This window comes from Passer domesticus, chromosome 3, assembly GCF_036417665.1.
Source record: "Passer domesticus isolate bPasDom1 chromosome 3, bPasDom1.hap1, whole genome shotgun sequence".
Taxonomy (NCBI): domain Eukaryota; kingdom Metazoa; phylum Chordata; class Aves; order Passeriformes; family Passeridae; genus Passer; species Passer domesticus.
The window spans coordinates 20,152,870-20,177,399 of NC_087476.1; the positions used below are offsets into that span (position 1 = coordinate 20,152,870).

Consider the following 24,530-nt stretch of genomic DNA (forward strand, 5'->3'; position numbering starts at 1 on the left):
ATGTATTAAACTCTGCTAATTAAGGAGTCCATTTTTTATACTGGGATGGAAATTTGTTGGGTTTTTACTTCTTTTTAACAAGCGTCTCATGGATTGTGACCACCACAGCTCATAGTTTGAAGCCAGCACCCCTCTAGCTGTCACTGACATTAATCTCTTTCTTCATTTTCCTTTTCTTAAAGGAACTGTTCCCATTCCTCACGTTACTTTGTACATAACATTATTAAAAGATAAAGTCAATATATTGATTGATTCACTAAAAATTAGCAACAAGAAGTTCTTTGCAAAAACCTTCTGGGATTAGTTCACTTTGGCTTGCTGATATCTTTTTCCTTGAAACTTCTTTCACTAGGAGATATGTTTGTGGAGGTTTTAGGAGCAATTGCCTATGTAAGCATTAGTCTCAATTGATGCGCACCAAATAGAATAAATTTCAATTTATACTACTGCTGATAAAAGAATAGTTGCCTCTGTATAGGGGCATTTCTTCATGTAGCAAATGGAATTTCACCCTGGTGAAACCAGAGGCAGAACAATATTTGTTTTATATGCAAATTTCAATCAAAAACACCTCTCACAGTACAAGATGAAGAGCATTCTTGCATTTAGCAAGACAGGAAAAGCGGGATAATATCCTTTCAGTATGGTGCATTTATTATTGTGTAACAAAACTGTCTCTGCAAAATGTCCTCATAACAAAGAACCATTTGCTGACAAACTTCCTCTAGCAGAGAGCTGATCTGTCACTTACAAATAGTTTCCAGCTTTCTGAACACTGAGGCTGAGTCATATGTAGCTGTATACAATAGGTCCAAGTGTGGACAAACAAAATACTTACTGAGAACCAGCTCTATGCTGTTATGTCGTTACCTGAAGTGGGACCTGATTGCTGCCAACATAAAAATGAGATACATTGAAAGACTTTACCACCATTACTAGAAGTTTCAGAGAGAAATCTTGATGTATTGCCTGTACAAAGAAATGGTGTGATGTCCATCTATCTGTGAATAGTTAGATCATATCTGTTTTGAAAATATGGTTGATACTGATTTGTGAAGTGTTTGCACACCTGTCTTTCCATCTAGACATTAGATGTTTATTCCAGAGGCTTCATAGACTGGGAAGACAGAGAAATGAAAGACTCTCAAATGGCCTAAAAGGAAAAAAATATCACAGGTACCTGAAATTCTCTGAGATTGCCTTGTATGCTGGTCATTCCAGACAAAAAATATATGCAATATGGGAAAACACCTCATATAGTCTTGGATGTCACTGAGGCTTTGACTTTTTCAAATATTCCTGCCTTATGTCAGCATTCCTGTTTATTTGCTGCAACTTTGATTTGCATTTTTATCATCCTAAAAAACATGATTACAAATTAATATATACAGTAAAATTATTATAATTTTCCCCCTAAAAATATGCTCACATTTTCCTTTTGTGTTCTTGGTTTTAATCTACTTTTAGCTCTAATCTCTCTGCCCCAATGATTTGATTCTGCTCCATGCTGTTTCCTTTTTACTTTTCCTGTTTCTTTTCTCCACTGAGTTATCCTTATGTCAAATTGCTTTGCTTTGTTCTTTGCCTACAGAAAAACATGTTCTGGATCCTATGTAGTGAGCCCAGACTTACACCCCTGCATTGTTTGGCAGTAGTGTTGGATTGGTTCCTGCCACTTTCCACATATAATTTTGAGGTGGAACTGTGAGAGAAAGAGCTCAGGGAAAGTGTCGAAGATACAACAAATCTTTTCTGTTTGTTTGTTTTCTCTGTTCCCCTTCATAGATAAAATAAAAAGAGTCAAAAGGAGAAATACATTTCCTAAGTTTGAGGTCAGCAATATGACATAAATGATATGCATGTGATAGTCAAAATATGCTTACATTTTGAAACTTTTTTTGACAAAAACTACTTGTAAAAATAAAGGCGGGAAAAGACAAGTGTCAATTACTAATTTTCCATGGTGTAAAAATACCAACAATGTAAGCATGTAGAAGCTGTAAAAATGTAACCACAATGGAGCTCATTTTGTGAAGATGGTGGAAAAAACATTCCAGGTCTAAATGTAAGGCTGAAGGCAACATGCTAATCCCACACACAGGAGTACAGGCTCCTTTCAAACCAGAAGCCAGAGCCAGATGAAGCACAAAGGGAGGGGAAAAGCTCCCTTCCCTGCCAGTGACACTGACCACCAAGAGTTCAAGTCTATGTCCCGTTTAACACCAGTTTGGAAAGAGGAGATGCACGGCTGCTGAATTTTTCTGCTTGAACTATACTTGTGATAGTCTATGAAGAACAGAAGTTCAACTCTTCAAGTCCTACAGTAACCCATAGGTTGTCCTAACCCCAGAGCAGCCATCCACCCCTCTACTTTTTGCTGTTCCCTGCAATCTCCCTTGCTGAGGTGACTCCTGCCCTTTCTGACATTTAACCTGCTGAGATGACGACTTCTTCTCCTCCCTTTTCACTCTGCCCATCCCACCCCACAGTCTGAAGTGACCCTCCCACGAGGCAGCCCCATTACTATCTGGAAAGAATGTCTCCCTTCTTGCAGGCAGCTCCCAGTGCCATCCAGTGTGCAGCACAGAAATCCAGTCTGCAGACAGCAACACAAAATAACCCCCCAGTGTTCCTCCCTGCAGCCTGGCCTACTCCTTTTGAAGAAACAAATGTACAGTAACTGTGAGTAAAACCATTAAATATTTGCACAATCCACAATAAATATCACAGATAATTTTGTGATTTTTTGAACTTTATACTGCAGAAGTTTGACATGCACAGTCATCCTTGTAGGACTGATTTGTAATACATGCATCACTGAATCTCTCTCGAGAATATTGCCACTGTATTTCTATGGAGTGATCCATCACCGTGTAATTTTGATGAGAGTTGCATCACACCAGTAGTGCTTTACACTTCTGTGTACTCTTGTGACTGTTTTTCCAGGAAATCTGAGCTGGGTAATTTTCACAAAAGCTTTCTATCAGGCTTGTTCCTTGTGGAGTCCTTAGGTCTTCATAAGCAATCAGCAGTACATCATACCTATCTCTGAGAGCAGCCTTGTAGAGACAGATAAAGTGGGATTTTCAAAATACCTCAGAGGATCTGACTTCTACTGGGTTAGAGAAACCTGTCCTAAATTACAAGATAGAGGGCTTTTGATGTATACAGCTTTTCCAGCTCTGATTTTGTTCTCACTTATGATCTCTGATCCCATTCTTACTTTACCTTGCTTCATTTAAGAGTTCTTTCAGGTTCCATTTCCTGACTGAAAGGAGATAAAGACAAAGACAAGAATAATTACAAAATAATGACACCAGCCATATTATAAGTATCGTACATACACTAGTTAAAAGCATCTTGTGAACAAGTGTATATATGGTCTATATACAGGTATATATGGTCTCAGTCAGCCAGCACTAACCTAAGTGGAAAAGCTGGCAATATCTTCAGTAGAAAAGATTAGGAACTCTGTGTGCTTGTAAGCCACATGTACATTTAACACTTAGGGACACAATTTAGTGCTGCACTTGGCAATGCTAGGTTTACATCTAGATATTATATGACAAACTCACTATTTTAAGTTTTGGGATGTACACTTTCCATACACAGTGTGTCAGGATACCCAGAGCATTCCACTTTCACATTTTGAAGTTTGGACTTTCACATTTTGCTATCCAGGAAAGACATGTATCTTAATGCCTTCAGGCATTCAAAATACAGACTTGTGCCTTTTCAGGCAGCATGGACCACGGTGCTTAATGGAACAGAAATGGTAAATTACCATACCTGTACCAGAAAGTGTAAGGCTACAGTCTTCTGAAGCTTACAAATCTTGTACATAACCAAATTGACAATTCATCCTTCATTCAGATGATACTCAAGACTTATTCTTTTTCCTGGTCTTTATTAAAGTGACGCACCCCTGCAATGACACCATCCCCTGGGAACATGGAACACTCTGGAGTGGAAGTGCTGGGAGTCATAGGGTAGCCTCTTGATAGCAATAACTTTATTATAACAATCAGTGTTCTTCTAGCTTATACACTAGTATTGTAAAATTCTTGTCCAAAGTGTTTTTAGAGTAAATTGCTAATGAGAAATAATGAAATGATGAAAATTCTTCCTTCCGCAATTTCTTATTTAAGGCACCAACCTCCCAACATTAACTTATTCCCTTCAGAGCCATATGACAGACTCTGGCTTACTAACTTCCTGCCTAATGGGTCTTTCTACACAAATTTGGCTTATATGGGTTTATTTTTCCCTGCAGAGAAGATAGCTGGATTATGCTTTTTTTGTTGTTCTTTATCTATTATTTACACAGAAAACCATCCCTTTTTTTTTTTCTTGCTGAAAATATGCAGTTATTCCTGGCACAAATAAATGTGGTTTTCGTTAGTGTAATAAATGATCAGTTACTGTATTTTCTCTAAACTGATATATTACTGAAATACATGTTGAACGTACAGCAAATAAAATTTTGACTGATATAATTGATATAATTCAGACATTGATTGTTTTATGGGTGTGCCCCAGCTTTGAAGATACCCATGCATATTTCCTCTAATTTACAAGAACAGTTTCTCCATGATTCTCCTTTATATACTTGTACAATATTAGGCTTAGCTTTAAAACACAGATAATAAGTAACATTTGTTAACCACAGCTAATACATACTCACAGAACACAATACATTTCCATTTAGCTAAAGGAAGATTAAATATGATGGTGTTTAAGTGTTAAAAGATGGAGGTTTTTACTGACAGAGAAAATCCATAACATTGGGAATCAGAAGGGTTTTTTAGATATTACTGTTCTAAATGCAAGTTCCATTAGGCCCATGGAATTTTCTCTGCTGACATTTAGCTGTTAGCAAGGGTGACCTAAGCGTCTGACTAATGCGGATATCATGATTAATGGAGGCATTCAGTCATGGGCCCATGGAGGTGATGTGCTTCAAGTGAGACTGCATCACAAGAAATGACTAGACACAAATTGACAGAAACCTGTCAATATGATGTTTAGCCAGACACAGAATCTACCTGATGACTCCTCAGTTCTGCTTGGGGTTTATTTTTAGGTAGGTCTATATGAAGCAAGGAGTTGGACTCAGGGATCCCTATGGGTCCCTTCCAACATGAAATACTCCTTGAGTCTGTGAGTCTAAGAGAGCTACTTTGAAGGCAGCAGTTTCCTCCAAAGGAAGTCCAAATTCAACTGTATATGTATCACCCCTGTGAAAGAGGTAAGAATACAGTAAGCAATTTAAATGTGAACAAAGTAAGGTACTGTTGATTCAATAAGGATTACACAAGAAACAGGAGACAGATCCTTGGAAAAAATCAGGTCCCACTGAAATAAAATAAAAATACTCAATTATTGCCTCTATTACTTGAAAATCAGGAGTTCATTCCACTGTACCTTCATTACATTCAATATCAACAGCTCACTTCACTAGGCAGACACAGAAACAATTGTATTTCTAAAAGTACTCTGAAGTAGTCTGAAGTTATGCACACATATAATACTCAACCCAAGAAAATGCATGTTCAGCATGGTCTTTTTCAGCTTAGGTTAAATATTCTGAGCAAGGTGTACAAAAATGCTCAATGGAATTATTACCATATTTGTTGGTCTATATTCCAGCATGGAATGCATGTGCATTTGTGTTAAGGATACAAAATCAAAGTCAAAGGCCAGTCTAAGATTAGTGACTGCCTAGTAGAATTGTACTGCTTTCCGTAACTGATAGGGAAACTCATCCTTTGTATCAAGATGAAGTGCAAATGTGGCAGTCCTTTAGAGAGCATCTTTAATAAGTGTGTGTGCAAACAACTCTTCTCTGTGATCCCCTTTGGCACTTGTACATCTTAGCCAAAACCACAGCAGCACATATCTGTAATATTGCATCACTGCTGTTGGCTGCTTGTTGACTGAAAATTACTGGTTTAAGCATTGTTAATAAGGACTTCTTTCCATAGCAAAACTGGATAAAGGAACAGTGACCACTGAAGCCCACCCTTCCCTGAATATGCCTCCTGACTGGAACTGGACTGTGAGTTATGCCACCTAACTGTGACTCTATTGTCCAGTTATCTCAGGTTGGGGAAAAGTAAACAAAGCTGAGGGAGAAGAATGTATGCACAAGGAAAGCCAAACCCAGCAGCTGTCCTGAAAACCAGCTCTGGCTGGATCTGGCATGGGGGAGGCCATAGCCCACAGACTCATTTGCTAAGGCCAGGTTTGCACACATTCCCTGCAGACCAAGGGGAAAGGAGGAGAGCTTTTGGGGGTGTGGCAAACACCCATCCTCCCTTGCACAAACTGGATTTTCTTACTGGCTGTAAAATCCCTCCATCCTGGGAAGGCCTGGGACATTCAAATGAGAGGCAGCTGAGGAGGGATCAAGAACCATCAGAGACCCCCAAAGCACCCCAGACTCATTCCTGAGCCTTGCACCAGAGGACTGCAGGTGATGCAAAGGGATGCAACCAATTCGGAGTCCATGGCAAGAGATGTGTAAAACTTCCCTGCCAGAGGAGGCACCCGGGTGTTTCCAGCGAGCCTGGATACATATTAACCCTTTGAAGTCCGTGTTTTGTGGGACCTCCCCACTGAGAACACCAGAAGTGAATCAACAGGATGCCATCAGGAATCACAGAGTGGTGATATTTTCTACTTAGTTAGTCTTCCTGTCACTATCTCTCCATCCCCCCACCCCAGCCGTATTTCGTTCTCTTTCTCTGTCCCCTTCACATTTACTGTTACATGAAATCCATGCTATTAACTTTGGCATATGGTCTTGTTTGCACCTTAATTCAGGCAGAGACATCTCTCTAGCAATTTTAGTAACTGGATGTTAACAGCCATAGAGGCTGACATCATAATTTCTACATTATACATAAAGTGAGTTATGGGATATATTGTTTCACTTTTTTCATATATATTTCCCTATATTCTTAAGAAATTCAATCTTAAGAACACACAAAAAAAAAAAGAGCTTAGTTTTCACTGTTCCTCAAAACTACAATTAATAGGTCATATATTCTTTAATTATTTTAAAAGTCTGGTCCTTTTTAGGATTTCTTTGAAAGTTTGTAATAAAGAGTTTTTCAGAGAAAAAGATATCAAGTGATCTGGAAAATCAGACTAATTCTTTAAAGTGGCCAAGTCATGTAACAAAGCAAGAAAGAGTGCAAAACACTTTCAGAAGAACGTCACAAAACTAGGTTCTGAGAATATACTGATGAAGTGAAGAGCATGAATACAATTTTCAGAAATACTTTTTGCCAGTACCAAGGTATATATCAGTATTCTCATTTATTAACTACATGGTTTACAGAAAAATCTTTGACATCTCTTGACATTTTCTGTATTTTCCCCACATTTTCAAGTCTACCAGCAGAAAAGTTCTATCATGTTCATGAAGGCACAGAAAAAGGAATGACTGTGTTTCAATAAAACCTTTCACAATGGAAAATACACATAGGTAATATGTTATTTCTTATCAATTAAATCTTTTATAATCCTTGACTTTGACATTGTCAGCAGTTATTTTGTTAAGATCTACCAAGAAAGTTGACCAATGGTAAATCCTCCAACCATGAAACTATTTGGAAAAGTAGCTCATTATTGCACTTTCTCAGATACTTTCTCTGCCCTATTTCAAAAACAGAGTATTTTGGATAATTCTCACTCACTGAAAGTGAAATGAAATTACTTAAGATCTGTGGCACTGAAGTGGGCAAAATTCTACTGGAGTGCAGTAACCTAATGCAGGAAAGATCAGTGTCAAATAAAACTTGCACAATATTTTCTATCCCAAATCCTCATAAACGCAGTGAAATGAAAGATAAATTCAGTAAGACTCCTGGGAAGGATTTCTGGTCTTTCACTTCCTTCCACGACCAAGTTATTCTCATTCTCTGACCACATACTTTGAGAAAGCCTCATATTATTAGACAAAATTATTTTCAAATTGAAAAGACAAAAACAAAAGATAGTTACAAAAATTAAAATGCTTTATTTAATTCTAAATAAAAAAACCCAAAAACCAAAAAACCAACATCACTGGATTTTCCAGAATCAGCTTCTCAGCTGAATACATCTATTTCATACAGGTCTAGGTTGACAGCTTCCTGTTTACCTAAGCTGAGGTCCTGACACATAAAATCATGTTCCTAAGTATCAGGATATTCTTTTACTACAAGAAGGTTATCCTTAAGAATGCTAACACAGTGGAGAAAGGAAATACCCCCTTCCTTGAAGAAAAAAGAAGGAAAACATTTACAGATAAAACCAAAATATTTATTCAGTTTTTTCAACCTATCATCCAATATGAAGCAGGAGCATACCAAATATATCAATAAATTTTATCATTAAATTAATTCATTTTAAGTAATAGAAATCAGAAATTTTAACTGTGCCATTGCTAATCACTAAGTGGCCATTGGTCAACAGTACAAAAAATTTTTCAATATTTACCAGGTCACTCTTAAACAAAATGGTTGGATGATACTGGTAATTTGTGCTAAGCTCCTATTACAGGAAAGAATATGGAATTGGATAGCTTTGGTACTTTGGCTACCAATTACCTCTACAAAAATTATTTTCTGGTGCCCAGTTATGCAGAATCCTTTTCTCTTCTTCTCTCCCTACTCATTCACACAAAGATGAGGTGGATGAAGTCCCACAAAATAGTTTCTAGCTTCCTGAATAAAACTGAGGAAGTGCATTTATGAATAAATTCTGACACTTTCAATCTCAGCATTTCCTTGCAGGAATATTGTCCTTCCTGCTGAAGCAAAAATGGAAACTTAAAAATGCTGTTAAAAGTTCTTCATGCCATGGTTTATTTCACTTTCACCATTGTTGTGACAATGGGAAAGAAGAAAAAATTTATTGAAATTTAATGAAGGAGAACATTCTAGAAGTCTTGGTCAAAAATATCCTTTCACTTCTCTTAAACTATTTACTATTCCATTTTTGTTTAAAAAGCTTTTACAATAGAACAGAAATCTACACAATTCAACCCTCTACTTTTGCTAGTCTACTTGCAAGTTAGAGGCATTACCCAGAAAGATCATTATCCGAATTTTGTGATCTTTTTGAAGTACATGCTAAAATTGTCACCCAGCTTCATTAGATAATGCACATGCTGAGATGCTGATACACCTACTATCCACAGGAGCAGCTGCTCAGTGACAGCATTTGTTACTGGTAGGATGAAGACATTTGGGACAAAGACACTCTCAGCTGTGATGTTCCTCACTGTGGTGCCGAGGGAAGGCCAGGACAAAATTATTTTGATTGTGAATCTTGCAACAGTAACTACAGAAAGGAAAGCAGGAACTGAAAGCATGGTATTTATCATTGACACTGAGTGTCATAATCAGTATATAAAAGGGACTGTCCTCATGCTGCTCCTAGAACATGGTTTGTCTGTGGCTTTCTTTGAAGTGAATGTTTTCTTGAGCAACTGATGCCTTATTGAAAATATTTTCAAGATTTAGCCATTTAGAACTCAAATGAATGCTATATTTTTTTAAGATACCATTACGGTTTTGAGAGTACTCATGCTAGGAAAGTTAATAAGAAATAAAAATAAAGCAATTTTAGCTTATACAAATTTATACCATGTTAAAGCCTATGTTCAACATTAAGGCCACTATGGCAGCAGATGGATCAAATTTTCAGCTGGTTTTAATCAGTAAAATTCTCTGGGTTCCAGTAGAGCTCTTCTGATTAAAAGCATCTGAGAATCTGGACCAATTATTTCCAGATAAATTATTCACAAAATAATGGGCAAAATTGCAAATAATTAATTTCATTAATACAGTCTGACCATCTATAGAGTTAGTTGAGTATGAAAAAACATTTTTGTGAAAAACTGTTACTTGATAATTAATTGAAAAAAAAAGTTGTCACTATTATTTATTCCATGTAAAAGAAAAACAAAATACTCTAATAAAGTGAGCATGATAACTGCAGGATTTCTTATAGGATAATTAAAAGAAAACATAGAAGTGGAATGCATGTATACAACTTGCTCTGAGATAGAAGAGTTATTGCTTAATTATTTTACAAGTACATACCTATTAATGAGACTAATATGAAACAGGGATCCAAACATCCAAACAAAGTATTTCAGAAGAGAATGTGGACCAAATCTTGACATATTGCAAATGATGTAACTATATGGCTGGATTTGAACCCGTGCCTCTGAAAGAAAGCCTGTTTATATCGGAGAATAGCAAGGAAAAATAAAGTGGAAGAAAATAAGTATCAGATACTTTAACTATTAATGTGTTCCAAGAACAACACAGTAAATTAGTTCTAACATCAAGCCGAGCGTCAACAGAGGAAATAAGCTGAAAGTTTGAAATTAATTAAACTTGCCATGTTTCCACTGCATCCTGGTTATGTCCCAAGAAACTATAAACAAATTTAAATATATCGAATAAACATCTGGGCTGTTAATATTGTCATATATAATCGAATTAGAAATCAGTTGCTTAGACTCAGTCGGCTTTCCCAGGTACTAGAAGCACAAGCAAAAAAGTCTTAATTGTGCAAGCCAACACATGTTAGACATTACTGTACTGCAGAATTGCTCAACAAAACAATTAAAAAGTCTCTTAGAGAGAATCACTACTAAAAGCAAAGGCTTTAGTTTTCATAACTATCTCTGCTTCAGTTCCCAGGCAATTTATCTTTTAGATCTCTTTAGCTTCTGTATGCATCAGTAACTCTGCTAGTCTGGAAGACTAACAGAGCATTAGGCCCTGAAGTTTTTGTTCCGTTGAATATTCAGGCATCACTTTAAAATAAAAATCTCCTGGCTTCTACTAATATTTGTTAGGGATGGGGGAGCCCCAGCATCAGCAGAATCCAATATTTTTGTAATCTTCATACCTGAGAGGGATTCAAGTTTTTGCTGTGCATGTCACTGGTTTCAGCTCTTCCTTTTGTCTCTGTCCTGTTCTGGCTCCAGGTCTGCTATGTCTCCTACACTGACAGCACAGGTCAGGCTGCAATTGTCAGCTTGTGCTACATGTTAGCAAGGCTCTCATGTTCCTGGGAAGCACAGTTGTAGACATAAAAAGTCTCAAAAAAGGGGTTTTTCTCTTCCGTCCACTCCTGGCCCTAGATTTTTAGTATCTTTTATCAAACACTCCCTCTTAAATTACTAAGAAAGGGAAACCAGAAACATATTTCCTAATCAAGCCATCTTGTAATTTTTTTCCTCCCCTAAAGAGCCTTCAAAGGTCTTCACTGACACATGGAAATATTAATAGAGGTTCAGGACTTGGTCTCATGGAAAAGTTTCAAAAACAGGAGAGTAATTTTGTTTTAAATTCTTTGTTACTTGCATTTCTTCTGTTTGATTTATAAATTTGCCATGATTTCTCTTTAAATCTCAAAAAAATATATCTGGAAATGTTTTTGTGGGGAGGAAAAAGTTCTGTTAGTTCTCTTACTCTCATTTTGTTCTGCTATAATAAGTGCAACTAATTCTGACTACAGAAATAGCAAAGGGTAGCTAGTCTTACTTACTTTTGTATCCTATCAAGTATTAAATACTAAAAATCTGGTGGTTTGGAGGCCATGACACCATTCTATGTGCTTTACAGCCACCCACGTACCTGAGAATAACTCATCTGATTTCAGTAGAATTACACTTTGTCTTCATTGGTGCAAATAACATTGCAATCCTGGGTAGGATTAGAAAGGTGCTTATATGCTGAATGCACTTTCTGTCACTTTGGCATTACATAATTCTAAATCTCTTACAAATCACTTTCAGTTAAATAGAGAAAAAATATGCATTACTCTATTTCTGCCCTTTCTCAAACTGAGAAGCAGCTCAGTGTTTTGGCTGCAGTTAAAATCAAAGCAACAAACTGCATATGGATTGCACTGAACGTGAAAAAACCCTATGGCATTTAAGGTAGAATACAAGCACAACAAAGCATTCAAGGTCAAAGATGAGACACAGAAATTTTAAGCTCTTTGATACCAGAAAGCTCATAGCTCCTAAAAAATTTCTGTTTTCCCCAGAAAATTTTTAGAGGGTAAACTTCTCTGCAGGTATTGAACTACCACCTTAAAATACAGTCTGGTAAGCATAAACTAATGATGACTATCTAATGCACACACAGTCCCTTTTATTAAGAAACACGTTTGGAAGTCTGATATCCAGGTTCAGGGTTAAAACTTTCCTCAGTGGGGAGTCCAGAGAAGTTGGGGACAGAAACTAACACTTCTGCGCAGAAAGATGCAAAATAGTCAATGTGAGAGGGGAGTGGCAAGAAGAAAACTGAATATGCTTGTCTTCCTAATTTACAGCTTCTCACTCAAGAAAGGGGCACTGCTCTCCACAGACTTGTCCATTCCTTTTTCCACTTTAAAAGTAGTTATATAGAATGTATCTGAGACAAAACATTCTTTCTAAAACACTTTTTTTTCTAAGTGTGACTGTGTGTGTGTGTGTGTGTGTGTGTGTTTACGCCACTGCTCAGAGCTAATGATGGCAGAGATGGGGCCTCTGTAAAGGAAAATCACTTTACTGCCATTTTTCTGTCTGTATATAGCCAGCAGCTCCTGAAACACAACTCTTTGCTTTCAAAGAGAAAATATGATTTGACCAGGGAGACTGTGTTGTGTTTTCTCAGCTGTTTTGATTATTTCACACTTTTTTTTTGCTAGCTAGCTCTGCCCAACTAGGGGAGCAGGGAATCTGGCTCACAGCATTTCTTGGTGTGTTTTAACAAATCAAATTGCTATGACCACTGCTGAAAAAGAGGCCTTAGGTGGTCAAGAATCTGTGATGACAGAAAAGGAAACATAAGATTCATGTCTTTAAAGTTTGGACTGGAAGTGACATTAGAGAACTGTTCCCAGGGCTTGTGAAATAAGCTGGTCATGTGGAAACATTGTGTTTATGTTTAATGCAGTCAAGATCTTTAAAACATCTAGTTTTATACATCCAGAGTTGTCTACATATAAATTAAATCTGTATTCTTTTAGTATGACCTACAGTCCAAAAATATAAATTATAATATGCTTCTCTTTTTCATGACATGTGATACCATGATAGAGTTGATATTGGCATACTATGATTCTGAGGCTTATAAGAATTCTGATATCAGCATAGGCATATATTTGCATTCTCAATGTAAATATAGTCTCATTTGTTGGAAATTTTCCAATTAACTTGATTTGTTTTCTAACTCATGTTGTCATTCTTTGTCATCATTTGATATTTCCTCATTTGTGAGCAATTCACACAAATACTCCTCTGGTCCTTTTGTAACATATCCAAATGATTAATTAGAATGCTCAGACACTGTGGGAAGTTGAAAAGACACTCTTAAGGTCATCTGGTCCTAATGGCAATCTGTATTTTTTCCCCCCTAAACTGGTTGCAAATGCCTTACACATGTTTGTCATAAAGTCAAACCTGCTGTTTGCATGAGAAAGTAGAAGTTGAAGTTGGTGCTGTTTCGCACCTGTTGTTATTCTTGTTCAGTAAGAAAAACTATGTGTGAAATACATTACTGTAATTGCCTAACTATTTGCAGAATTTTTTTTCTCCCAGGAAAGATGTCTAACATCATCCTAAAGTCTTTGTGGACCTAAAACTTTAACAACACAAAAAGTGTACAAGGAACCAGAACCAGAGAGTGAATACATGAATTTTGTTAAAGCAGCAAAAGAAAAAAAACCATCAGGCTACAGCAAGTATCAGTAGCTGCAGGCTGACTCATGTAGACCCCACATATATATATAGTAAAAAAAAAAAAAAATACCAAGAGGAAACTGAAAGGACTAATTAAATGAAGATCATTCTTGATGAATATTTCTTATGGCATTGGAATAACACAGAAGTCAAGCAGTACACAGCATGGATCTTCATTTTAGAAAGGCTTCCTATACTGCACAAACAGTACATACAAATCGGATTTCTGAACCTCTCTGCTGAGGTAATAGTGTGCAGCTGCCAAAAACAGACTGATAATTACTTTTTTAATGGCTCTAGTTGGAAAAAAGTAATAATGCAGAAAGGTATATAGGATCATCACTACAATTTACATTCATCACTTCTATAGTTGAAATTCAGGAGGCTAAGAAATTATTCATCTAGGTGACTGAATGTTGGCTCAGGGGTTTACCTTAGCTGGGGTAAAACTCAGCACCTGGTGACTGAGGGCCACATGAATATATGCCATTGTTTCAGCTTGCAAATTTGGACTGTAACTGTTTGATTTCTAGGGAAAAAAAAATTCTATGTTAATTGAACAAAAAGTAATGTAAAAAATTGTAGCATTAACGTTATAAGATCAGCATTGTGTAGAATTAAGGTAGCCTGGTCCATCTTCAAACATTTACCTTAATCTGATAAGATTTTATTTTAGCAAATTCATTCATCTATTGGCTTATCTAAAACTATGCTGCAACGTCTGTACATCCCTAGGCATATCACTGTGACTAAAATAAACATAACGGCATGGCCTGGACTCCCAGGAACAAAGAAAACAAGATGGCATAGAAGCCCTTCCCCAAAATGGTGGCCTCCATAGAAGACCGTGTGGTCCAGGGGACAAAGGCAAAATAGCAGATCTCCCAGCCATGTGGTGGAGACAGAGTTAAAAATATGACACAGCCGCCAAACTTCCACAATAACAAAACTCCCTCTTCCTCCAAACAACAACCAGTAGGGGACAAGTACAAAAGCAAAGGAAACCTGGAGGCCAAACCCAGTCCAGGGCTACTGAGATGTTGGCTCCACACCACCGGGCAGGGCCTCTCCCAGTGGCGGCAGCTCTGAACCTGCAGTGTCAATTTCTCAGCTACTTTTTTGGCCCACTGGACCCAGCTGGTGTCGTGCTGCAGGCCTGAACCATTACCACATTTAGGGGCAAGGTGGGTAGAAGCAGCTCCCAGGGCACCCAAAACGGCAGCCCCAACCCCTCCAGTCTCGGCTAGTGCCTGTGGACAAGTATTTGTGAAATTTGCCCTGAAATCTTTTAGGATTGTGAAATGCAGTTTCTTGGAGGCCTGCGCCAGGGAAGGAGTTTAGAGAGAAACAAAAGGCTTCTGCCTTGTGCTGCCCTTGCTTAGAAAAAGGGGGAGATGTTGTATTGTGTTTTATTATCTTTGTTTGCTGCATTGTGTTTTATTATCCTTGTTCTCAATTTGAAATGGTTTCACCTATGTACGCCTACTTCTTCCCCAAAAATGGCTTGCCACCAGTTGCTCCCCTCCTCCCTCATGTCAATCCTCCCTATGTCTGCAGAGCCATTCCCTAGTCTCCTTCCTGGACCCCTGTTAATCACCCAACATCCCTTCCCCTCTTTACAGAATCTTCCCTCAGGTGCATCGAGTGATTGGGCAGAGGTCAGGGCCCTCCCTTAAGGTACCTCTTAATTTGTGATCCTTCATGTCCATCTCCCAGGTTTACACACCCCCTGTTTCCCCTATTGGTTGTTCACTGTATTTTTCCCTTGTTTCTGCCCCCCTTTATAACCTGGTGCAGGGGTTCAGATTGCGCTCTCTGCATCAGGTTCTCCTGAGGTTTCAAGCTCCCTTGCGGCCCGAAATAAACCTTGCTTTACCCCTGCTGAGAGTCAACCCTTTCTTCCTCCTCCACCATCTGCCAGGTTCTCCTCTGGCTTAGGGTAGACAGCCCTAGCTGCCCTCCTGTACCCCTGGGAGTGTCCCCTGCAGTCGACCATGTCAGGCTGGTTGGGCAGTGACCAGACGGTCACTGAGAGGACGCAGCGACATCCTAGCACCCCTGCAAGAATGAAAAGAAAGCCCTCCTTGAGTGTTCCTGACTCTAAGAGCAACCCCAACATCCCCCATCTGTGCAAAACCGAGGCAAGACACTCCAATTCTGGTTTTGGCCCCTGGAGCTTAAAGGGACTGTAACAATCTTGGGCAGATGGGGATAAAGATAGGGAATACAATATACATTTTTGGGTTCCAGGACACAGTATGAGAAGCCTCCTACAAAAGTGACCAAGCAAAATAATTTCTAAAGCATTAGTCAGCTGAAAGTTAACCATCAAGAAAAATTTCATAGATGACAGGACAGTCAACCCCACAGTTTGATGAGAAAATTCAGAGATGCATCTCTTGAACTTGCATGTAATCACAGCCCAAAGGCTGTGATCATAAGTCCTCTTGTGTTCTTCTGTATTCCTTTCAAGGTTCCTTGATGCTGTAAAAAACGCAAGCTATCACACAGTGCATTGGAGAATATGCTTTTACTTACAATATTGAAAGTTGAAAGAAAAGATATGAACACCACGTGAAGAAATTATCAGCACATTCCATATTGCCATGGTTTAACCCCGGAGAGCAAGTAAGCTGCACACAGCTATTCACTCACTCCACCCCTGTGGGATAGGAAGGAGAATTGGAAGGGTAAAAGAGAAAAAACTCATGGGTAGAGACAAAGACAGTTTAACAACTGACATTAAATAATAATATGCAATAACAACAATACTACTACTAATAATAATAATATAACAGAGATTAATAAAATCCAAGAAAAGCATGGAAAAATAAAAGAAAACAATTTCTCAGTATTAACCAGCCTATGCCAATTCAGTCCCTGAGCAGCTTGTCCCCCCAGCAACCTTTTCCACAAGTTTTATTGCAGAACACAATGTCATGTGGTGTGGAATATCCATATGGTCTGCTGGGATCAGCTGTCCCAGGAGAGTCCCCTCCCAACTCCTTGTGCATGACCAGCCCGCTCATTGGGGTGAGGTAAGAAACAGAAAAGGCCTTGATGCTGTGTGAGCACTGCTCAGAAATAAGAAAAACATCTCTGGATTATCAACAGGTTGTGCTGTTTTCAGCACAAATCCAAACCACAGCTGCATACTGGCTAATGTGAAATAAAGCAACTCTATCTCAGCCAAAATCAGCACATACATATGTGGCTTTTGGCCCCTTTTCTACTGCTCCTGTAGAAGCTGTGTTGCCTACTGGAAGTACAATGGGCAAAGCTCAGGACCAATGTGTATTTTTCAGTTCCATTGACTAATTGATTCATCCAGAAATGAGACACCAGAGCTTGAGGCCTTTCTCTCTCTCTGTGAGTCATCTCTCCTCTCCCAGCAGACAGCTGGGATCAGATAGTGGGTGATCAGAAACACCAGAAGAAAACCTGCAGAATTTGGACAACCACACATTAGCAAACCTCAGGGAGAGGTCCTCAGGGAGACTGTGATTACTAACTGCAGTAAGATGAATGTAAAGCTGTTCCTAGCATCCTCCAGTGAGAAAGGTGCTAGGAAGAACACTTGTCTTTTGCATTAAGGAATACTTGAGCAGAATGTAGTGGCAGTCAGACCTAGTTCCTGAGAATTACGTTTTTTCAATCTTTGGCTGCAATAATTTCTGCAGAAATCCTGAATGAAGCTGCAGAGTTCAGCTTCAGCACAGAGGATAGGGAAAGTGCTCAAGCACTGCAGTCTGACTTGGTACTCTACCAAGACATGCTGCCACATGAGTTTTAGCCTTGGAGGTTTGAACAAAAGGTAGCCTAAGATCCAGATCTCCCAAATTCTGATAGTCCTAGCATGCCCATCATTCCAAAGTCAGTGTTATCAGTGTCTTCTAGGAGACTCTGAATATGTGCATCAACAAAGATCCCTTTGGGGACAGCCCTGGCAATATCTATTTTGTGACTCCATAATAGCCCTGATGTCCCTTGTCAGACAAAGTGGTGATGCACCAAAATTTTAGACAACAAAAGATACTAAGGGAGGTAGGCATGGAATGTTCATTTGATTGCTTTGCTAAAAGTCAGCATTTAAAACATGCCTAAAGTAGTCCTAAGGCATTTATGTTCTTTTAGTCTTGCTTCAAAAAATGATAAAAATATAAGGCAAAGAAATACATACTTAGGACTGAAAATACGTTTGGGGGAAGTTAAAATTGTGTTTCTGTTCAGAGTTTTCCTCATAATCGTATATCTCTGACATTTCTTTAATTTCTCCTTTTATCATACATATTAACAACACTATGTGGTGATTTTATTCTGTTCTTTATTACTCCAGTGCAAAAATCTGTGAACTAAGCTAAATAATTTAGTAATCTTACCCTTTAAACTATGAGATATTAAAAGGGCCAATGCATCCAGGGATTTCTTCAATTATTTAATTAACCTACCTGAAAATATTATACAGTCAAGCAACAGGGCCACCATTTGAACACTCATCTAAATTATATCTGTTTATTTAAAGTGTTTTGCCACCAAGCAGTACTAAAAGCAGTATGGTTGTGATTAAAACAACTTTTTATCCTGGCAATCTTCCTCCTCTCCTAACATACTTCAATTATTTATTGAACAGTTTTTCTCATGAGGTAAAAAATATAATACTAAGGTTAGCTGTATTTCTCCTTTCTCTCCCATATTTTCACCACTGATACTAAATAATGTAATTGCTGTAAGCACCATAAATTGTAAAATCAGTGCTCAGCAGGGACTGAATCCAGCCCTAAAGCTGAAGAGCATTACAGCCCCAAAAGCTGTCAAAACACAAGTGAACAGCTTCAGTATTAAGAGAATTTTTGGCTGATGCACAACTGTCTATTTTCATTCTGTGATCTTCATATTCCTACTCCCCTTCCCCTAACAGTGGTTGGCACTGTAGACATGTCTTTATTGTGACTTAGTGGTTTTGTGGATGGTTTTGACAAGCACTGCCGGCTTAAGTACTCTTTATATGAGTTATAGCAATAAATAAAAGGCCTTAGGTAACCTTTCCCCCTCTCCGGAGCTTATTATACAGTGTTTTAATGCAGACAGCATTAATACTTTTAATTTCACCATCTTTTATCATCTTTATCATCTTTTTTCATCTTTTATTGTGGTGCTAGCATTTTAGGAAAGATTGTTTTCTCTAGCTACAAAACCTCCTGACCTTATATCGTGATGTCAGGTCCCACGCACGGTCTCTGGAAGTTGCTGCAGTCAATTCGCACACAGCCATTTGTCCTCCAGAGCTGAGCACACGTCTGGGATTTGGCACCCTCTGTGTGGAGTTGGCAGATGGTTGGCAGCCCTGTGGAATCCTCAAGCCTCTGAAAGAGGGGTCAGCTCACCTCCCACCTACTTCTGCCATTTGAGCCCTCTGAGGGACACAGAGGGCCCATCTATTCATCTCTGTGCCTCTTCTGATGAAACTGTCTACCCTGAAAATTGCAGGAGTCACAGACACAGAAGATCAAAGAAAGGAGCATGTGGCACAGTTAATGAAAAATACATCTGGCTAAAGGATCGGGAGCGTGGATACTGCTCCCTGCTACAAAAGTATTTCAGAAGATCTTTTTTTTCACCTGAAATGTAAAGGCATTCCTTGAACTAGGAGCCAAACCCTGGGCATTCTGGTAGCAATTTCCAGCCACTAAGCTACCAAAGCCATTTTGTTTATGTTTGCTATCCTTTGGTCTCTCGTGTTTAAGAAATAGAAGGAACATCTTTATCATTTGAAAGTTAGAAAATGGAAGCTTTTTCTTGGCATTCTTTGATTATTTTTCTGGCATGAACCTGCCACCTAGCAGGCCCCTCTAACAGAAGTGCAAACAGCAATAGTCTCAGCAAGTCGAACAGCCACAAGAATGTTGAGAAATGTGTTTGCTCTGCATCTGTGGGAATTCAAGAAACTACTTAGGAAAAAACAAAAATTGAAAATGTTCAGAATTTCAGAATTGCTCACATTTCATAGAGTTCTTTTCTTTAGTTTAAAATTACTTTTAGATATATTTATTTACTCTTTTTCTCCCTTTAACAGAAGTAGCAATAGCAAACCTTCAGCAAATAATAATCAATATACTTTAACAAAAAAAGGCAATGGTGTGCAGATCTGCAATGTATGATTTCTATTTGTAATATATTTATGGCATATAATAGGTTAAAAAAAGATTAATGTATTTCAGACATATGAAGAAGTTTAATTTTTCATTGTCCTTTTCCACAAATCTGTAATGTCATACTGAATGATTGTGTATTTCAGGGTAGAAATTTGACCTATGATAATATGAATAGAAACATAAAGAAACATCAGAGAGAAATCAACAAGTTTGTTGAGAAATCAACAAGTTTAGATTGCCCATCTATAACATGCCAATAGAGACAATCCACATAAAACTTTTTCTTAAAATTACCAATCTGGCATTTTAAAAAGTGAATATTTGTATGTGTACAAAGGGGAAACAAAAGCACCAAATGTCTGGCTACTTTATCAGAATAGCACTTTACATCTTTTAAGAAGCTATCAGGCTATTACCTATGACTAATATATCAAGTTTCAATGCAGCTTTTATTCAAAATTTAGTAGAGGTAATAGCAACATATAATCTACCCTCTGGATCTTATAATTAAAAGGACAAGAGCCTGAGAGTCATAAGAAGGGAACGTAAAGTTAATTACTTGCTTATGTGCAGAATAAGAAGTCTATAATCTTAAGTAGTAGCCAATTTATAGGTTTGAATTCCTGAACACTAATGTATTAGGAGAATCATTTCTACTTCTGATAATTTCTTCATATAATTATGATTAGACTCTTAGCTGTAGTTTAATTTACTATGCCACTTCCCAACACGCCTCTTTTTCTATGGTTTTGTTTACCAGAGCAAAGATTTCAGGCAATAATATTGTCTAAAAGCTTACAGTAAATCTAAACAGTAAATATGTTTTACAGTCAGTTGTAGCAGAAAATAAAAAGTAACAGTACTACATATTTCCTAGTAGATATAAAATCCAGTGGGGGTAAAATATATTCTGAAATATTACCTTTACTCTGTCAACTTTATGGGTAAAATTAAGGTTGAATTTAAAAATTCTGTTTTCTCCAGAAGTAATTTTCAGCTAAAGTTTAGTGTCTATAGCAATTTTCCAGAATTTCCAAGTTTTCTTTTCAGTGTCAATTCCTCTGGGAGATTAAGAGTCAAGAGGTATAATGCTGTAGATGCACAACCAGAAGACTTTTCCAAATTGCTCTTGGGGATTTTTTATTTCCTACTATACATCACAGACAACACTGCTTCTTTCCTATTAAAAATGAGAACTAGAGGGATGAAGATGTATTTGAAAAAATATTTCAGGGTTAAAGCAACAACACAAAGTGATTGTATGGTGGGAGGGAGGGAGGCAGGAAGGAAGGAAGGCAGGAAGGAAGGCAGGAAGGAAGGCAGGAAGGAAGGCAGGAAGGAAGGAAGGAAGGAAGGAAGGAAGGAAGGAAGGAAGGAAGGAAGGAAGGAAGGAAGGAAGGAAGGAAGGAAGGAAGGAAGGAAGGAAGGAAGGAAGGAAGGAAGGAAGGAAGGAAGGAAGGAAGGAAGGAAGGAAGGAAGGAAGGAAGGAAGGAAGGAAGGAAGGAAGGAAGGAAGGAAGGAAGGAAAACATGTTTCAGAAGGTGGTAAACAAGTTATGAAAAACTGCAAGTTTATCAATTTTCTATGACTAACAGGCAGGAGGCAAGACCTTGATGTATTTTAATTATACCCTGAAAATTAATTCAGATAGAGAAAGGCCACATTCCTTTTACATAATCCTGAATAACGACAAAATAGAAACACATTCATCTGTGTTTATCTCAAATCAGATGTATGGATATTTCAGCATGATTATTGTAACATAGATATGCTTGTTATGTCTTCCAGAAAGACTAGCTGAGGTTGCTTTCTATGACATGTATGCCTAAACTTTCTTTCCTGACAGTAGTTAAAAATCTACAATAAGCATCACCTAAATTGCAGGACAAATTAAATCTAAGATACATGGCTGTCCATGATGCTTACATGAGTAACATACTTTGAAAATTCTCATGTAAGCCTGAATGTCACCTTTCATTGCCAGAAAATAAAAAGTTTAATTAAATAGTGCCAGTATGTTGAAGTCCCACAGATCTTCTTGAATTCTGATTCAGTAAATATGCTATTTTTTCTTCTGTTTTTAATTTCACTTCACTAATTCTTATTTTTCTAAAATTTTATGTGTTACCTTACGTCTAATCATGTAATAGTTAGATCTACCCAGACACTCCACTTTCATTGCCATTTATTTTGTATTTGTAATACAAATTAGATTGTTCTCTGTGCTTTCTAAAATAAAGTGTTGCCATGGCATATAGTTCAAGATAAAGTGCTGATACAATTATAGCTGCACAATATCTTGGATTAAAGTCAAATTAAATAAAATTATTTCCCAGAAGTGACAGAATACCTTGGTGGATCTCTGTGCAATACTAAGTAATTAGGGCATAATTATAGAAAACATGATGTCTAACACAGAAAACATTCACATGATGGTGTGAAAATACAATTACTAAAATAACCTTTCCTTTCCCTGAAATATACTAAGACATAAAATATATATTAACATATGGAGGTTATACTGTTAGGAATCATTTAATAGTTTACTTTTATACATATGCGTCCAATTACAATTAATGTCATTACATAACAATTGTTGTCACAACCAGTAACAATGGCATTACCCAGAATTTGCTTATGCAGAAATTTCTTTGGGCTAAGCATCCCTTAGCACAATTAAGAGACTGGACTTTAAAAGGGATCCCTTTCAAATTCAGTAGATCTACTACCTTATGGGACTACAAAGAGGTCTTGATCATTCTTTTTATCTTCTTTAGTAAGGGGTTATAATGGACTAACAAATAGTTAATACCATTTTAATTAATAATCAAAGAGTTAAGAGTATCAATCCACTGCCCTACATGACTTAACCATGTAGAAAGTGAATATTTTTTTGTCTAATAATGGTACATCCTTTTATGGGTTTATATTTGTAATGAACCTTGATATATTAATGACTTACAGCTGTTTACATAACTTTAATACAGACTGAAGAGAGAGAATTGGTTTTATACTATGAGAAGATCACTTAACAGTATTTGATAGACTTGTAAAAATGTATCCATTGGAGTCATATTAAAAGGTTTTCTGATGTAGAATTTTTAAAATCATAAACTGAAGACCAGTTTTCACTGGATTTATATCACATTTTGGAATAAAGGAGGTGGAATGGCATTTCCCGTATCAGAGAGGGCACACTAGTTTTCAGAGTAAAAGAATGTATTTCATCAGAGAAACATGTAAACAATGACACAACTGCACTTTTTCTTATATTCACTGATAAATAATAACAATAAAAGGAAGCTTTTTTTTTAAAGAGAAAACATATATATGAAACCAATTAAAATTCACATGAATTTAGACAATTGCACTATGACATCAGAGTGAGTTTAAAATTATCTTGGAATAATCTGCAAGAGCATATTCTTGCTGGACTGTGTCATAATGTCACTCATGTTCATTCTGTCCTCCACAGGACTGGATGAACACCTGAGTGTTACAGCCACGCAGCTGCCTCACGAGTGCCTGCCTCCAAATCAATCAGGACCTGTCTTAAATCAATACTTGTCCTAATCATGGCAGCCTGACAGTTTATCACTCCAGAGTAACACACCTGTGGTGTGATATTTTCAGTGGTCCTGTGCCTCTCTTCATTAGGTACAATTCCACTGCTGCTACTTACTGTTCATTGATAAGTACCTCCTTCATTTTTTTTTGGCACAGTTTTGCAGCTCAGCAGGGCTCATTTCTCAGCAATAGCAGTGGAAAGAGGTGTGAATCAGATAGCAAAGGATAATTTCACCTACCCACTGCCCTATCATCACTGGATCAAGCAGGAATCAGTATAGTAGATAAGGTATACTGTTTTGGAGCAATTGATTTTGTGGTTCTGTAATGCAATGACACATATTTGCTGTATATGTCCAATAATGTACTTTCTGGAAACACTACTACATTATCTTCTGCTTTAGTTTCACTAATTCTGAAACTGGATTTGTGTTATTGTCTGGATTGCTGGGTCTGGATCTCATTATGTATTTCTAAGTGTATGTAGTCCACTTGCATTTGGATATAAGGGTTTGGATGAATCTTTTTAAAAATCTTCTTTTATTCAGGTTAAGATACAGAGCCAGAATATTCTCACAATTAATGTCTTTCCGTTCTTAAATCTTGAATGTTATGTCAAACAACCTGATAGCCTTCTACCAAGAGATGGCTGGCTTCATGTACAAGGGGAGAACAGCAGAGACAATGCTGCTCTCCACAGCCTGGAGAACTTCTGGAGAACAGAAAGCTCAGGAGGTGGAGATCTCATCAGTGTATATAAATACATGATGAAAGGTAAAGGAGAAAAGAAGGACAGTGTCTTCTCAGTAACACCAAATGACAGAACACGGGACAAGGGACGCAAACCAAAACCCAGGGCATTCCCTATGAACATAAGAAACCTTTTTACAGTGTGACAGTGGCACAACTTGTCCAGAGACACTGTGGAGTCTCCCTTCTTGGAAATGTTCAGAAAGAGACTGGACATGAGCATCCTTTTCTAGGTCACCCTGCTCTAAGCAGGGGGTCAGACTTAATGGTCTCCTGAGGCCCCTTCTAATCTCAGCACTTCTACAATTCTGTGTCCA

General features: G+C 37.7%; 2 long non-coding RNA genes across 3 annotated transcripts; one reads left to right on the forward strand and one right to left on the reverse strand.

Moving 5' to 3' along the window:
- Positions 1–629: 629 nt before the first annotated feature.
- On the reverse strand, positions 630–15,333 carry LOC135296114 (uncharacterized). Of its 2 annotated transcripts, none has more exons than XR_010358164.1 (5): positions 14,750–15,332; positions 14,178–14,273; positions 10,918–11,079; positions 10,098–10,236; positions 630–3,268 (listed from the first exon to the last, which is right to left on the reverse strand). It is a non-coding gene; the product is annotated as an uncharacterized LOC135296114 (long non-coding RNA). The 2 variants fall into 2 exon arrangements; XR_010358165.1 differs by lacking the exon at positions 630–3,268 and adding an exon at positions 7,915–9,333 and having other exon boundaries at positions 14,750–15,333.
- On the forward strand, positions 14,531–21,157 carry LOC135296115 (uncharacterized). Its single transcript, XR_010358166.1, has 3 exons — positions 14,531–14,928; positions 16,218–16,372; positions 18,966–21,157. It is a non-coding gene; the product is annotated as an uncharacterized LOC135296115 (long non-coding RNA).
- The last annotated feature ends 3,373 nt before the right edge of the window (positions 21,158–24,530 follow it).